Source organism: Amphiprion ocellaris, chromosome 2 (genome assembly GCF_022539595.1).
Source record: "Amphiprion ocellaris isolate individual 3 ecotype Okinawa chromosome 2, ASM2253959v1, whole genome shotgun sequence".
NCBI classification, from domain to species: domain Eukaryota; kingdom Metazoa; phylum Chordata; class Actinopteri; family Pomacentridae; genus Amphiprion; species Amphiprion ocellaris.
In genome coordinates, this window is record NC_072767.1 from 32,421,239 (window position 1) to 32,438,450 (window position 17,212).

At 39.2% G+C, this 17,212-nt stretch overlaps 1 protein-coding gene across 4 annotated transcripts in view; it reads left to right on the plus strand.

The window, feature by feature from the left end:
- The first annotated feature begins 4,486 nt into the window (after positions 1–4,486).
- The window catches only part of lpp (LIM domain containing preferred translocation partner in lipoma), a 217,564-nt gene continuing 204,838 nt past the window's right edge, over positions 4,487–17,212 (plus strand). Inside the window, exons 1-2 of one of the 4 annotated variants that reach the window (XM_023268061.3) lie at positions 4,487–4,632; positions 10,974–11,040. The gene's annotated coding sequence lies outside the window, so the exon portion shown is untranslated. Of the gene's footprint in view, positions 4,633–4,823; positions 4,907–5,041; positions 5,267–10,973; positions 11,041–15,401; positions 15,511–17,212 lie in introns of those variants that run through there. The other 3 variants (XM_035947166.2, XM_055014703.1, XM_023268063.3) reach the window with 3 other exon arrangements.

Consider the following 17,212-nt stretch of genomic DNA (forward strand, 5'->3'; position numbering starts at 1 on the left):
GAGTCCTAGCTAGCACCAAAGGAAAATCAACAATGCTAATAATAATTTAGAATAAATTCCACTTTTGTTGATTGGAGTTTCATCTACTCAAGCACATTTTTGCTTGTCAAATGATCAAAAGTAACAGGAAAATGTGTAGACTTCCAACAAATAAGGTAACACAAACTCACTGCTCTAATCATGCTTACTGGTGTGTGCAGTCCCCCCTCAATTGCCCATTTTGAATCAGGGAAAACCCTGTACAGACTGAATTTGTCAGTAAAATTGCCCTCAAAAATAAATAGGACCCCAAGTTCAATCACGTGTTTGCACATATCTTGTTTGGGTTGTTGTGCTGCTGTGCTGTGTCTGTCCCTGTTGATGTATCAAACTCAAATAAACGCGAGATAATATTTAGATATAATTTAGTAATATGTGTTAACAACAGCTAATAAATTGAAATTATAATAGCACTTAAGAGACGGGCCACAGACCCTAACAAGCTCTCACTGGTTCTCACCACTGTTCCAGAAGACAGGCAGACCATGACAGGACATGCAAGAAGTGCAGCATGCATAGTGTTTGAATATGAATTAGTTCAGATTATAACATGTACCAATTCACACTTCAATGGATGAGTGCTCTGTGGTCTTACTGAAACACATGCTGAGCTACTTCCTTTTTAGCCCCGTAGTTGCAAAGATGTTTGTCCAATTACCTTCAGCAGGATGCCTTAAAAATGCTCCTACATACAGAACAGCTCTATGATGTTAAACTTTACAGTGCAAGTCATTCAGCTGCAGCACCGATACACACCAAGCTGTTATCTGCAATACTATTAAAGCATAACTGCAATTTAGAGGTGTTCACCCTCTATATTTAACTTTTAATAGTTCATATTTTCAGTCCTTAGCCTCTATCTCCAGATGTAGAAGTACTCAGAACCACAGTGGATAAATCGTCTACTACAAGCCAAATTCATGTGTTTAAAGTACAAAAGTATTAGCATTAAAATATACTTTGAATGCTCAAAGTAAAAGTATTCATTATGCAGAATGTGATTTTGTCAGAGATGGATTATAACTACTGATGCATTGAAGTGTTCATGGTTGATTGATTCATGATGGTTGAACCTTGTAAAGTTGATTTAACTACTTGAAGTCCCTCTTCGGTCATTGATTAAACCCCTAAACACTCACCTCTGTGCATCAGACTTAAATATTTTGAATTTTTTGTTCATAAAATAAGTCCTTCCTCCTTTAAAATGGCTTTAATGTAACTCTACATCATTGCTTTCTCCAGCATATGCAGATCTTTAAAGTTCCTGCCTCTCTCCCTTTGCAGTTCTACCACACCAGCTCACCTACAACTCTGCTCAAACACTTTCAAACTAGTCTCTCTGCAACACAATGGCAAGCTGTACTACTAGAGTAATCCAGCCATACATGCTCGAACTGGAAACCAAAGAATAATAACGGTACATCAAACTCCACTCTGCAAATTTAAAGCATTGGTTCTTTGTTTCATCTGAAACCCTGGAAGTCTGAATTGGTATTTTTTGGACTTGGTACACTGCACTTAAAGTGGAAATGCTCAGGCATGGTGCTGGCCGCTGATGTGTCTTACAGCACACCAAAAACACCATATGGACAAAAAAACCTTCCATTTTACCAGGGGAGGACCATCATTTGTTTCCTACAATGTTCAAATTAAACCCATGCCCATGAAAATAACACAAAAATGTGGATGTTTTCCTTTCACTGGTCTAAAAATAAGTATGTTATGGAAGCACAATTGTTGGAAAATTACTCAAAAAAAATTGCGCAGTGTGTGAAATAATGTTTTTGCCTGTAGTGTCTGCCCTGCAGTACTTGAGTAAATGCACTTTTCACCACTGGCTGTCTCAAAATGACTTGTTAGGAGAGAGTCATGTGCATAAGTGAAGAATTTAGGTGTGATGCAGATGACACATTACCCGCAATATTTAAAACCCATGCGTTTCTCTTCCTACATAGTCACAACAAAACTTCAGATTGGGTATTTCCTGAGGAGGTGACATACAGAAATGTGTGATATGTTCTGAATTTGCGGAAAGTTTGCAACATGGGAAGAAATCTTGCTGAAGTACATATTAGCTATTAAAGTCCAGATTTTTATAAATTCATTAATATGTCCCCGGGCTGCTCAGTGGCGTAGTGGTTAGCACTTTCGCCTTGCAGCGAGAAGATCCCTGGTTTGCGTCCCGGCTTTCCCGGGATCTTTCTGCATGGAGTTTGCATGTTCTCCCTGTGCATGCGTGGGTTTTCTCCGGGTACTCCGGCTTCCTCCCACAGTCCAAAAATATGCTGAGGTTAATTGATTATTCTAAATTGCCCGTAGGTGTGAATGTGAGAGTGATTGTTTGTCTTTGTATGTGGCCCTGTGACAGACTGGCGACCTGTCCAGGGTGTCCCCTGCCTTCGCCCGAGTCAGCTGGGATAGGCTCCAGCCCCCCCGCGACCCTAGTGAGGAATAAGCGGTGTATAGATAATGGATGGATGGATTAATATGTCCCTAAAAAGTGCCACAAACGAGGACAGAAAACAAAACAAATCACGCCTATATGTGTCTTGACTCAGCAGACATGATGTTAAATTAGAAAAGTTGACCCACAGGAGATTCCATTATATTTTAAATTGTTATCTGGGGGGTGTTTTATGAAGTTTAACTTGACCTGACTTTCTTTGTGTTATCTGTATTGACAAAACCTAAAACCCTAGTCAGAGATGATGGGTATGATCAAGGTTTTATAAGCTTTCTTTCTTAAACCAGATTGTGGGTTTTGAGTCATCATTTCACTGGACAACAAATCTTCTTTCATATCACAGTTTTGTTGCATCAGGTCATCCTCCAGAATTTCTCCCTACTTTGATACATTAATTTTACCCTGTACCTTTACAAACCCTCCAGGGCCTGACGCAGAGAAACATACCCACACCATGATGCTGCTACCACTGTGCTTCATGATGGGGATAATTTGGTTGTGATGATGTGCAATGTTTTGTGTTCACCAAACATAGCGTCTAGTCTGATGGCCAAAAAGCCATAATTTTAGCCCCATCTGACCAAAAAAACTTTTTCCAGTTTACTCCACTTCCAGTCTCCACATGCCTTCTGGCAAACATGATTTGAGATTTAATGTGAGCTTTTTTTCACTAGTGTCTCTTTCTTTGCCACTATCCCATATAGCTTTGACTGGAACAGGTAACAGTTGCTGTGTGCCCAGTCTCAGCCATTCAAGCTCATACCTCCTTTAGAGGAGTCATAGGTGTCATGGTGGCCTTGCTCACTAGTTTCTTTTTTGCATGGTCACTAAGTGCTTGCTGGTGGCCTGCTCAAGAAAGATGTATGCATGTGCCATCCTCCTTCCATTTCTTAATGATGGACTTAACTGAACTCTAAAGCATATTCAGTGAATTGGTTGACTGATTAATTGAATGAACTAATTATGTGACTTCTAGCAACAATTGGCTGCGCTGGTGTTGAATGAGGTGGGTCATTTTAGAGGGGTGAATATTTTGCAATCACTTATTGACATTGCTTAGTAAAAATCTGCTTTCACTTTGACATGAAAGAGTCTTGACAAAAACCAAATTAAATTCTGCAAATTGATTGAATTTTATATAGCAATAAAATGGGGATGAATTTTTGAATAGTTTTTTTTTATAGGCACTCTGTGTTCTAGGCATTAGACACAGCAAACTAAGTTGTTCATTTCTGCATATGACAGTAGTCCTTTGACTTTGATGTACGTTCCAGCATTTTATGTGTCTCATCATGGCTCTCGGGGAGAAAATCATGGTGGCTAAGTTTTTTAAAAAAGGGGAGCTGGTGTGCAGCTTACATTTCAACAAACTTTTCATGGATTTGTTCAGAGTATTCTTTTATCTGAATGGTGTAGTTATAATCAGGAGTACTGATTCACCAGGGACTGGACCTTCCAGATACAGGTGTCTCTTTACTACAATCACTTTAGACACATTCATTGCACTCAGATAATCGAATTTCACCAGTTGTGTGACTTTGAGCACCAGTTGGCTGCACTTGCGCTGAATGAGGTGAGTCACTTTAAAGACAGTGAATGCTTATCGACATTACTTCATAAAAATCTGATTTCACTTTGACATGAAAGTCTTGACAAAAAGCCAAATTAAACGGACTATGATTTAATGTCGGAAAGCAATATAACAGGTTTTGAATACTTCTGATAGGCACCGTATTCAAGGCACTAGACAGCAAACTAAGAATTTAATTTCACTGGTAACTTGTTTATTGCTGTATATGACAGTAATCCTTTGGGTTTAATGTACTTTCCAGCACAGTGTGTGTTTCATCATGGCTCACGAGGAGAGAATCATGGGGTTTATGTCTTAAAAAAAAGGGGAAGCTTATGTGCAGCTTACATTTGTTGGGGCCTATGTGTTCTGCTGCATACATGCAGTGTAAACACAGTGTTTTGGCCTGCTGCCTTACATGGTCAAACCTCTGAACTCACACACGACTGGAATTTCAGCGGTGACGTCACTGCCTCCAACTGTCCCAGAATTAGGCTCAACAAGTTTCACTTTTTTCTGCCGGGATTTCAACCTCTGCTAGAATTCCTAGAAAGCGAAGGTAAGCGGAACTATCCCCCACTTCTCTCCGTCTTATAACTCTTCTAAACGTTTCCTCGTCTCTCGGGATGTGTTTGAACCGGACTAGCTTTAGGTGGTAACCGGCGTCAGGGCGGCTCGGCTCCGGTTAGTTCGGCCTTGTTAGGCTTTAATGTGAGTTTTTACTGTAGCTCGGACGGAGTTCACAGCGAGGGCGTGGACTCGACACGACAGCGGTGGCCGGTAGGAATGTTACACGAGGATACCTAACAAAAGCTAACTAGCTTTGTGCGGAGGTAGGCGCAGTCATGCGTTGGAAATATCAAACAGTGTGAACAGACAGGCAGGTTTTGTGCTAACGGGACTCTCTGGGGGTTTCTGTTTTTAGCCTGGCGGTCTGCTGCTGAGCAATGCGGAAGACACACTGTCACCGAGAAACACGACAGACAGCCCCCCGTCTGCACCGAAATGTGTCCGAGTTTTGCTTCAGTGCCGCCGAAGTGTCCTCTTACAGGAGTCCGTGCTAGCTAGTTTTGGCGTCGACGTTCCCGTTAGTGGACGCTGCTTGTTAGCGACAGCACGGATTCGCCACGTTGTTTAAGTGGAAGTTAAGTCACGCGAGTGTGTTATTAAGTCACTGAAAACTGTAGTTCATGGTCAGTATACTCGCTTTTAAGTCCTTTAGAATTCGTCGCGTCTTGTTAAAAATCATCCACTGCACATATATATGAACATAAGTTATGTAAAGTGTAAGTTACATTAGGCCTCCCATAAAGCAGTGGACTAACATTAGTGTAGGCCTGCTTGTTCACTGTAAACCATCACTGCTTTGGTTTGTGACACACAGACACCTGACTCCACCCAGTTTGTGTTCACATTAACAGTCTTTACAGGTGACTTTTTACAAATCAAGCTTATTGTTTAAGCAATATCTATGAAATGGATTAAATAACTGATTCTTTGCAGGGACATTACTTTGTTACAGCAGTTACAGTGAAGAACCACATCTAAAACTGAGCATTATTTTTTATCCAGCATAATATATTCACAGAAATACTAATAGTGTACTGAAGACTTGAAGCGTGGTATTAGAGATATTTGTAATATGTAATGTGAAAAAATATCTAGTCGTTGGAAAAAATAAAATAGAATCAACAAATACAGTTCAACATAAAACTTCACTGAGCCCTGAGGGGAAATTCACAAGCTGCCCTGCAGATGAACTATATAAAGTAGATCAATCATGTTTCCCAACTCCAATCTTCAAGCCATGAACTCATTATTGCAATGATAATCATATACAATAATATGCATTGTTCTGAAATATGTCATTCTCTACTCTTGGTACTTTAGATTTGATTCTAATACTTTGTTCTTTTACTTAAGTATATGTGCTGATGTGTGAACTTGTGGTAAAGTGTTTCTACAATATGGTTCAGGTACCTGTACTTAAGTATAAGGGTCAGTGTACTTTTTTCACCTCTGGAGACATATTTAACTACCAAAAGTTACATAATTCTAGCATGTGGAAATGCAGAAAACTGCAGTTCATGGTCTCTATAGTCGCTTCTGTCTCCCTTAGAGTTTATGAATTACATGACTAAATTATTATTTACATATATAAAATAACATTAGGCCTGTTTTACTCCTAACTTAAAGCCATTAGTGCTTTTATTTGCGACATACAAACAGGCCCAGACACTGGAGATTACTGTATGACACTGTAGACAGATATCTTGAATTAGAGTTTTGACCAGGTTGAAATGGGTATTACAGAGACGATGGTGGCTTTTCAAACAAACTATAAACTGCAGTGCAACTGTGCTAAAACCCCCCCCAAAGGTTTTTACCGAACATTTCTAAAGAATGGGGAGACCTGCGAATGTTCTGAGTCCATTCAGACATTGTCATGGCTTCACAGTTGTGTCTGCTGACAAAAAATTTACCAAATGCTGCAAATTTTCACCACAAGTCTCCAATGAACGAAACTCTTCTTCTCTACAAAGTCATTGCTGATGAGCTCTTTGGATTTCATACACTTTCTAACATGTACAGCGACTCCATTACTTCTGCAAACACTGTTCACATTCCTTACAGGACCAATATCCCATGGGAAGCTTCTCTTGAGCATCATCATGCACAACAATTCGGACTAGCTACAATGACGCTTGAAATATCTGCAACTATTTTTTTCACTTGTCAAAACAGAATTACAAATATCTGTAATTTTGACTGGTCGGAATGAGGATAGAGACATGAATACAAACTCAGACTAGTAACAGTATTGGTATGACCAGACCAAATTATGTTTTTAATTCAGGATTCTGCTTTCAGACTGTAACAAAACACATCATCATTCTTATTTATATTTCTTTTTGGCGAGAAAGATATTGAAATGTTACAGTCCTCACTAAAATTGTGACATGTTGCTGTATCAGTCTAAATTACGAATTAAAGACTTAAGTTGTGTACTGTATTATGACCACTTACCGTGCAACAAGTTGCAGGAAACAGTTGAGCATGGAGTGGCTCTCCTCCTCCTCCTTGAGATAAAAAGTTATTCACTTTGATTGTCTTAGAAAAATAAACCTGATGTCCAAGCCCTGCTAATCACATAGCTCGTATTCGCAACCATTTGACCAATAAATAAAACCATAACTAAAACCATGCTTATTTGTACTGACTGTGACGCCATGCAGCACATGGAAGTTTTTGGAGAGCAGTGCCTGTGCAAATAGTGGACAGGTGGACTTTTCCATTACAGAATATATAAAGCATGCAGGGTTTGATCTGTTTACAAAGCCAGCATTGAAGACATGACATTACGTTTTGCTTTAGGTTCTTCTCACACAGCTGACTTTACTGACAACCTGTGTAAAAAACATGATCTCCCTCTTTGTAAGTGAAATGAGAATCTTATTCCAGACTATATTGTTCTGCCATGAAATGGAAAAGAAGTCTTACTTCCCTCGCTAAAATACTGAATTCAAAGTTTGACTTAGATGTGAATTTCAAATCAATAACACCAAGGTCCCGCGAGAGAGCTGTCATCAAACCGAATGCATCTGCGTCGCTCCGACACATTTTCGACTCAGGCAACATTAAACGGAACTGTCTTTAAAATCTCTGGCTAAAAAGGACCCGTTTGACAGCGTTGATGATGTTAAAGTTAAAAGATGACTGCCTCGGCTGCCTTTGAGCCACAGCCCCCCTGGTAGGTTTAGTCAAGTTGTTCTACTGTTTGTGTTTCTTGGCATAATTTAATGAAGATGTCCTTTTCTGGAAGGAACGGCAGCATTTTCAATTAAATAAGCACAGTTTCAGAGTAGAACATGATGTCAGGTGGTTGAACTTCTAGAGAGCACCACCTGTATGACTACTAAGCAGGATCTGCAGTGCATCTCGCGTGTATTGTCAAACATTACTATTACGCTAGATTCCAAAAAATAAAAGAATAAATTCAAAAAAGATAATTTATCAAAAATTGCTACTGTTTTGCTTTTTTTTTTTTTCAAAAGCCGGAAGACTACTAAGACTACACTGGATTATAGTTTTATTATCAGTTAATCAGACACAATTGATTAGTCAATTAATAAATCTTTCTGTAAGATGTTCAAAAACAGCAAAAAATATCACATCGATATTTTCAAATGTCATTATTTTATCTGAATCAGCGTAAGAACTAAAACTTAATTTACTTTTATATGTGATATTTATGTATGACAAAAAAGCAGCAAGTCTTTACATGTAAGAAGCAGAAATTAACAATTATTTTGATTTGTTTGCTCCAAAAATAAGAACTGATAATCAAAATAGTTGCTGATTAATTTTCTGTTGATTTACTGTTTGATTAATCATCTCTGGATGAAAAAAATATTCCTTCTGCTGCACAATAAAACACTTTCCCAGTTTGTTTTGTAATCTAAACCAAGATGATATCAGCACGAGGTGTCTGCTTCCTTAGCTTGTGTAAGAGACAGAATATCTTTAGTCTAAATGGTTAGAAGAGTCTTTGAGGATTCTAGAAAAACCTTCTCAGCAATCATAAGTGTCATTCAGTGACTGACAAACGACAAGTGGGTATTTACTGTTTAGAAAATCTGATTCATTCAAGTAGGATTGCGCTCTTAAATACAGGATATTAATAATCATTTCTATTGTTAAACAGTTTGAAAGACCGTACTGTTGATAAACTATACAGACACTCCAGAGGAAAATTCATATTTGTGTTAGAGGGACACCAAAGCAAAGTAAATGTTCTTTTTAACTTAAAATGACACAACTGAACATCACCAGACTTGTGACATAACATACAGAGCATAGCATGGACATGTCAGTGCCTGCTTCACATTTCTGCAGACCTCTCGGGTTGGGGTGTGACTTGTAGCTGACTGGTTTGCACAATAATACTGCTATCATGCTTTTGCTTAATCGAGCCCAACAACCACATTTCAAACTATTTTGATTTGCTGTAGCAGCACCACACAGCGTTGTAATTTTATAAATTAACGGGCAATTTAATAAAGCAGTGAGTTATGTAAAATGTAGCTGTTTTAGAGATAGAGAGAGATATGAAAACACAGCGGGAACAGTAGAACGTATTGACTATCTATGAAAATGTGAGTTTTCCCATATTGCATGTGAAGGCAAAAGTGGGACTATTTTGGATCAAAGTTGTAGATCATTGCTGGTTTTGTTCATTTTGACCCCAGTTTTATGTTTATTAGGGGACAGATCTCAAATGCCAAAAATAAAAATGTGCCTTCAGGTTGCCGAAACAGCTAAAGCTCTATATTTTGGTTAAAAGTGATGGAGATTGCGGTCCTGTGTTTTTACCACCCAGCGAGAGCTCCATCTCCTGTTGCTCGTGTACTTAATATTTGCTGCCATGCAAAACAGATTTGTCAATAATACCTAAATGAATTTATAAGCAGACAAGATCATTAGGGAGCCAACAAGCTGACTTAATTGGTAGTTGCAAATCTGCTAAAGTACATCAAAACCACTCTTAATACTAAGACAATTAATCGTTAAATGATTTTCAATCAACAGTTAATTAGTTAATTATCAGAGTAATATATTAAGTTAAAAACATGCTATAGCTTCTCGTGTAATTTGCTGTCTGATATTTTTTTAACTGCTGGCTGACAAAATATGCAGTGACATATGTCCTGGAACTTGTGACATCCTTTTTATTAAAATCTATATCTGTTTAATTGTTCTGCCATAACAACAAATGCTGCATTTTACATGTCTGAATTTATTTGACCCTCTCTTACTTTGGATCACAACTTCAAAAAGTTGTTAAATGATGTGAATTGACAGCAGCAAAGAGTGCTCTCAGCTTGTCCTGTCCTGTTTTGGTGTGTTTTTATACCTCTGAGGCTGGAGGCATTATGCTTTGCTGGCTGTGTGTCTGTACATTCATCATGTTCTTGTAACTGAATATCAGTTTAACACCTGGAAGAAAATTAGCGCAAACACTCACTTGAACTCAGTGATGAACTGAGTAGATTTTGGTTAAAGGTCACTGTGACTTCAAGAAACACATTTGTTGCCATCGTTTGAGAATTCATGTGAATAGAATAGTGCTAATTCTGATCAAAATTTTACCAAAATGTGTTATGGGTTCAAATGATGAAGTGATTTGCTACCCAAAAGGCCAAAGGTCTAATCTGACAAAGTGAACTTCAGCTCAGTGTGCATCTTCATAGGTTCTTACATTGCTGAGTATGTTTGGGTAGAGCAACTTATTTCTTTAACATTGTTATTTGAATTATGTGCCATTATGTAATTTGTACCTTTAACCTAATTTGAGGTCCTTTCAGCCGGGGCAACTGAACTAATTTTTGTGGCTATGCAGCACCTCAATGTTTATCAGAATACACTGAAGAATGACATCGCAATGAGACACTGTGACTTTATCGTGTGACAGCAAGTCCAAAGTTGGGCCAGTTGGGCCTTCACCTGACAGGGACACATTTATTTTAAATTAGCTTTTAGTCTGTTATTTCTCTTCACTAAATAATTGTTGCACTGCGGTGAAATATTTTCTGCGGTGTCACTTGTCAGCATTGTTTTCCCTGTTCTTTGTCTTTGCAGTGAAATATTGCTCCCAGCAGTGTGACAGGTTTCTGACAGACTCAAATTTAAATGGACAACTTGCACTCAGGTTCATTCAGGATTTATAGGAGCCTGCCCATGGTTCATCTTTCTACTGATGAATGATACAGTCACGAGAAAAAAATGTCCGAGAGATGACAGGACCTACTTACCATCCTGTTGTGGTCCTGCACAGCACAATTATAGTTGTGTAATCCATTTGAGTAACGCACAGTTGTCTTTATTTCTCAACGTCAACAGATTGCAGCATACAGTGTAGAGCTTCAACTGTGAATCAGAGTTTCCAGAGATCCAAAGAAGAGAAAAGGTAAGACATTTTGCTGAGCTTTGCTGTATATTACTTTTGTCATGCTTTGTGTTGGTTCTGTTTCTATCCTGCTTTTGTATCTCCAAGTCAGGTGGTTGTAGAGCTTGGATGGAAGGCTGGATGCTTACTCACTATGAATGTGGCAGCTCAGGGCCAAGTCATCCTCCAGTACTCTTGAAAATAGAGTGTGGTGGGCAATCCTTGTGTTTTGTGATGTCCCATTCAGTCTGAAGTCCACTTCTTGTATTTCTTCTATTTTACTGAGATTTGACTTGCCAGGTATCACCTCTTGATTGGGCCATGCTGACACACAAGCCTTGAGCAGGAATTTGGGTATATGTGAAAAAAGTTGCCTGAGGACAGTAGCTCCAGGCTATAGTTGCAGCTATTCGTATAACACGCCCCAATCTTCAGCTGAACTGTCGACCCTTAACTTGCTTTGTGGGTAATGTGGGCGGCAGGTTTTGACCAGCAAAGACAGTGCATGGAATAAAGAAGACGATGTCTCTGGTTCTGCTGTGTGGATTTTATTGCGTTGAAGAATGAAGTCCACTGTGAGTTTTGACTTTGTTAGAGTTTTCACACTTGAATAGGTTGTTCTAAACTGAGCACCTAATGCTCATGCAGAAGTGTGCATGTGGTCCATCAAGTTCTGTATCCCCATTGGCTAGTAACTAGATTTATTACATATTGCATATACTGAAGGTTTTCCCAAAGAATTTGATTCTGTTTTTGGTGGCAACTGTTCAAATCACGTACATGTGGGGTATATTAGCAACTATTAGCAAAACGCGGCCCAAATCTCCAGCTGTACTGTTGGCTGTAGAGTTGTTTTTGGGGTAGTGTGACGGAAGGTTTTGACCAGGAAAAAGAGTGCATGGAATTCAGACAACAATATCTCTGGTTCTACTGTGTCGATTTTAATGCTTTGAAATTGTCTTGTAAAAGTTTTGACTTGTTAGCAAGATTTTTTCACTGTGTTTTGCAAAGTGACTGAAATTTAAAACCATTCTTATGAAACCTTCAACTATACACCTGATACTCATAGAAGTGGCCTTGAGGTCTCACAGGGCTCTAGACTAACTTTTTCACTGGTAGCACTGGTCTTGTGACAGTTGAAACTTCCCACCTCAGCACAGGCAGGAAACTTAGCGATGGACAGTAGAATTTACCAATGTTCCCTAAATGCCTCACAGTGCAGGCTGTGGTAGGTGTTGCTAGGTGCACTGTGACAGGTCAGGTGTGTGAGCAAAAGTTCCTTTAACCCTTTGATGCATAACATGGGTCAAAAGTGACCCAAATCCAATGGAAAATGGGTATCTCCTGATGTGGTCTACGCATCAAAGGGTTAAAAAGAGTAAAATAAGAGTCACATTTGTCCAGGATGAAACCCAGTGCTTTTATCTACATGCACTGTTTTCTATGGCTGCATGTACATAGAGCCCTCTAAGCTTAACACTTTACAGTGTGTTTCCAATTGACACTGACACTAATGACACCAGGGCTCTTATGCAAGGTGCCTAAAATAAGGAGCAACTTGGAGTTTGATTTCTTGCCCACAGACTTTTTGGCACGCATAGGGGCAACGTATTGAATTACAAACTCGAAATTAGTGGACAACTCATTGGAGCTATTATTAAAGGTACATGTCCACGAGAGCCGGCAATTTCCCACCTCCCATTCATTGTCTATGTGAAACGCACTGTGTTGCATTCTGGTCTGGTTGCGGTGTGTTTTGAGCTGCGATCCGGTGCGTCTCCCTGGAGCGGGCCACACCTCATTTGCATAATATAGACTTGACTTCTTCTTTATGCAAATTCAGTGTGGCGTGCAGAGGTCTGATGCACCGTGAAACTTTTGTCAAACGTCTAAACTAGTCATTGGTGAACTAAAATGAGGACAGATTCAGCAACTGCACAGGTTATTTCTTGCCTCAAATGCTTTCAGAAGTACTTTTTGCTGAACTGTTTTCATAATAAAAGAGAAAGTTTGCACCCCAGCGACCGTGTTGGTCCGGCTTGAAATCCAGGAGCAGACAGCTCCCAAGTCGATATGTTTGTCCAATCAGGGGCAGGAAAGATAGTTCGAGAAGAGTGTCGGCAGGAGTTGAACACCGGCTACTGGCCTCGAGTACATGCCACCAAGCAGGCGATTTTCAGATGCAGCGCGTTTACATGCGGGAAAAACACATCTAGTAGACATGTAGCATACTGTTTCCAATGATTTTTGTATTTTGTTGGAAATTCAGAGAAGTGCCTTTGATGGTGACCAGGATGTGACCTAAGTGCAATGATCTCTTATTGTAGGAACTGAATGACTCTGTGTTGTGTGTTACGTTAAAAGCATGTAGTTTCAGCCAATGGAAGAGGCTTGATGACAGAGGTGATTGTAGTCAGCCATACAGTGTCTCAATAGGCCTAGATTTCAGTCTAACAGTTATCTAAATGTTGTGTGCCCTGCTCGCTGCTCCAGAAAAGGAAGGAAAGTTCTTTTTTAGCAGTGGTATGACCCTGAAGAGTTACTGTGTTGCAGTGCTGAGAACTTGATACCCATTGCAGGAGATCTTACTGCAAAGGTGGAAGTTATATTTGCATTGTTAAAATATCCAAGTCAAAGCACTGCTTCACAATCATGCAATATTCCTTGTTGGGTTTATCTGTGATCATGAATTATCCAAAGTCTATGGTTTCTGAACATATATGCATATTTGACTGAGAAGCAGCATTCTCTCCATACTTTACTTGAAGATTTCAAAATTTCGGTTCATTATACAACTGTGGTGAGCCAAATTAGACTTTGGCTGGCTGCCACAATATCTGTAATTAATGGGAAAGACTGCAGTCTGGTTTACTGCTGCTTTTTTTTGAGTCTTTAACGATATTTTTAAGGATCTTTTTTTCCCATGTTGACATTTCAGCCACATTCTCATGTGGCCCTGTTTAGCAGTCTCTTATAATTTGCTTCCAAACATGCACTGTTTGCGTTTTTTTGGAGTTCAGCTTTCCATAAAACAACATTCCCAAAAAAAATCATAGCACCTCGTTGTTGTCCCTCAGATTGTCTGTATCTCATCTGTCTTTTTTGTGGACGCACAATGATTTTCCTCTCAGCTGATAAAAGCTTTAAAATGAGATTTAGGCATCGGCTCAAAATGAACATTGACAGGCAGATAGCACCTGTTAGGCTAAAAGTTTAAAGTTTCTTCTTGAAAATGTTATGTAAAATTAAACCTGATATGTTTTACATGCAGTTTTCTCATTTTTGAATGTGTTTATCTCAAAGCATTGTGTTCTGTGTCTGCACCTGCCAGTGGGGCATTGTGATCAGAGAAGGCATAATTATGTCTTAACTCCATTACTGGAGAAACTTGATGTTCTCGTAGAAAGAATAGTGCATATATCTGTATTGGCAATCAGCCAGAATTAATTAAAAAAATATCAGCATATTCACAAAAATCCAATATCGTGCATCCAGTCTTTTCTCATCTTTTCTTAGGTGTTGGTGGAAAGTATTGATGGATGTTGCATTGGAGTCAGGTGAAAGTCATTTGACTGACCTGGCTTCACTACAAATAAGATTTGCACCAGAATTAGAGCTTGTTACTGAAAATGATCTAAATTGGAAGTATGGGAAATGTATCAGGAAAAAAGCAGATGGTATTGTAAATACCAACAATATAACTATCGTCTAAAGAATGTGTGAACATATTTGAATATCAGTGAATGCAGCGGTCCGTTCCTGTGGGATTTGAATGAAGTGTGCTGTTTCAGGAAATAAGGACTCTCAAGCCAAGTTGCTCCTCAATACAATTCCAGTCCAGGCAGGACGGTGTAATGTTCTCTCTTAGCGGATGTTAAGCAGCTGACCTATGTCACTCATGGGAAGTAATCAGGTTTTAATTACGCCTCCTTAATCACTTGAAGACAATCTGTGCAACAAGACTTCTCACAGTAAATGGGCTCTCTTTACATGCTAATCTGGACCGGGCTGCCTGTTCAGGAAAAAAGAAAATTATGTCTGTATCTCCCTGTGCATTTTAAAGCCAACTTATCTTTTTTTCTTTACGTTTTTACCCTTCAAAAATAAGAGCTGATAAGGCAGGCTCACAGTGTCGCCCATCTTGGGTCAGACTGAACCCAAAACAATTGTGAAATGTTCCCTACAATCGTCATTATTATTCCTAGTGAAAGGTATGCACCACAGAACTGGCTCTGTGGAGTGACTCTGGCTCACAGAGTATGGCATTCCAAGCTAAAAGCAAACCAAACTGATATTGCCCTCAATACCGTCTTCATATTTTCTCCATATTTGGAAATGTTTACCTCCTCATGATGGTTGACAGAGGTTGGAAGAAGGGATGTGAGTCATTTCAGCTGCATAAGGCTTTCTAAGGGTGAGAGGAGGAATACAAGTGACTTCCATTTAGTGAAACTAGCAGTTTTGTCAGCTTCAGTAATCTAAGGAGAAACTGTGAGTACCATTTTGCACACAATTTATCATATAATGAGTTGAAAGAAGTTTTTTGTTCATGCATTTTCCAAAAAAAGTATATAAGAAGTTGCTTTTGGGGAACTTTTGTTATTATTTGTTGCTGCTTCATTGAGAGTTTGGAAGGTATAAAGGAGGTGCCATTGCTGTTTCCATGCATTAAATCTACAAAAATGTTTCCATGCATCTCTCAGTTGACATGACACAGAATTGATTTCAATTGTTTCACGGGCTCACCACATATTTTAGAGAAGTTTTTTAAAAGTTCAGACTGGCTCAGCGCTGCAGTAAGACATTTTCTGACCGCAAGACTGACTTTGTACACTAACTGTCTGTCGGTACCACGAGAAGGTTTGAGATGAAGGTGAAAAGTGCAAAAAATCCGTTGTCTCTCTCCGAACTGGATGCATATTTTAGAGTAGAACTTGTTAAACAGCCTGCTGTGTTTTCCTGTAGATGTCTCGTGGTTGTGTTAGTAAGCAGGGAGCAGCTCAGGTCATTGAAGAATTGTGGTTTTGCAAACATCCACTCTTACTGATAGCTACACCTTAACAAATCTGACCTCCCTCCTGGCTCTTACTTTCACACTTCAAACATTTAATGGCAGCTGCCTGGCAGTTTTTTTTTTTCCTTCACAAGTCGAGGGAAGAGGTAAATGATTTTACTTCGCTCTGAGGGCTGATGCTGCTGACTTTAGTGATGGTGTGTTGCGATTATCTAATTACTTTTATCTTTAAATTACACTGGGACACTATCAGCTTTCAGCCTTGGAGGTAGTTACTCTGTTTGCTTGCCCGTGTAAATTTTTCTTTTTTTAATTTGTATTTTATTGGATACTGGATTCGACATAGTTAAACATTTATCACTGAAAATGAGCCGTATTTATTTATTTGTTCATAAATGAATGCTCTAAACATTTCCTCTGTGACTAGACCAAAGCAAACACCGTAGAACCTCAGGTAAACATTAACTGCTTTGATACTGTGTGATATACACCAATGAACAAAAACATAATGATTATTATGTTGTTGATTCCTCTCATGCTGCCTTATCAGCACCAGTGCACTGAGGTGTGGACTCTCGGTGGTATCTGACACCGAGACGTTTGCAACAGATCCTTTAAATCCTGCTCTGCTTGTAGTACGTTTCAGCATTTACCTTTTATTCCACATTTGTCATTTGTCACTTGTAGCTGTTTTGACAGTGGTTTAGCTGAAGGTCAAACCGGGTTAACCCTCAGAACTACAGGCAGTTTCTGGGTGTTTTTTGCCCTGCCACATTTTTGCTCACTGAGGGCTCATTTTTTTTTTAAACTTTTTTTTTTTTTAATCCTGCACCTTTATGGAAACAGAACAACTATGGCTAGAAGTAGAGAGACCTAAAAATGTGTTTTAAGAAGTACGACACTGTTATGATTGAATAAATCCCCCTTCCCAACCAAAAAAAAAAAATGAAAGTTGAATTTCTGTATTGATCTTGCAGAAATTGAAAACAGAGAACAGTGGAGTGATGTGGTGAGAAGAGTTGGGGAAAGGCGTGCAGCAAATGGTCATGGGTCGGACTTGAACCCATGGCGGCTTGTTAGGGATTATAGCCCCTGTTTATGGGTCACTAGCTCAACCTGTTGAGCTACCCGGGCATTCTGCACAACATTTTTTAGGTGTCCACAGGTATTTAAGATGTT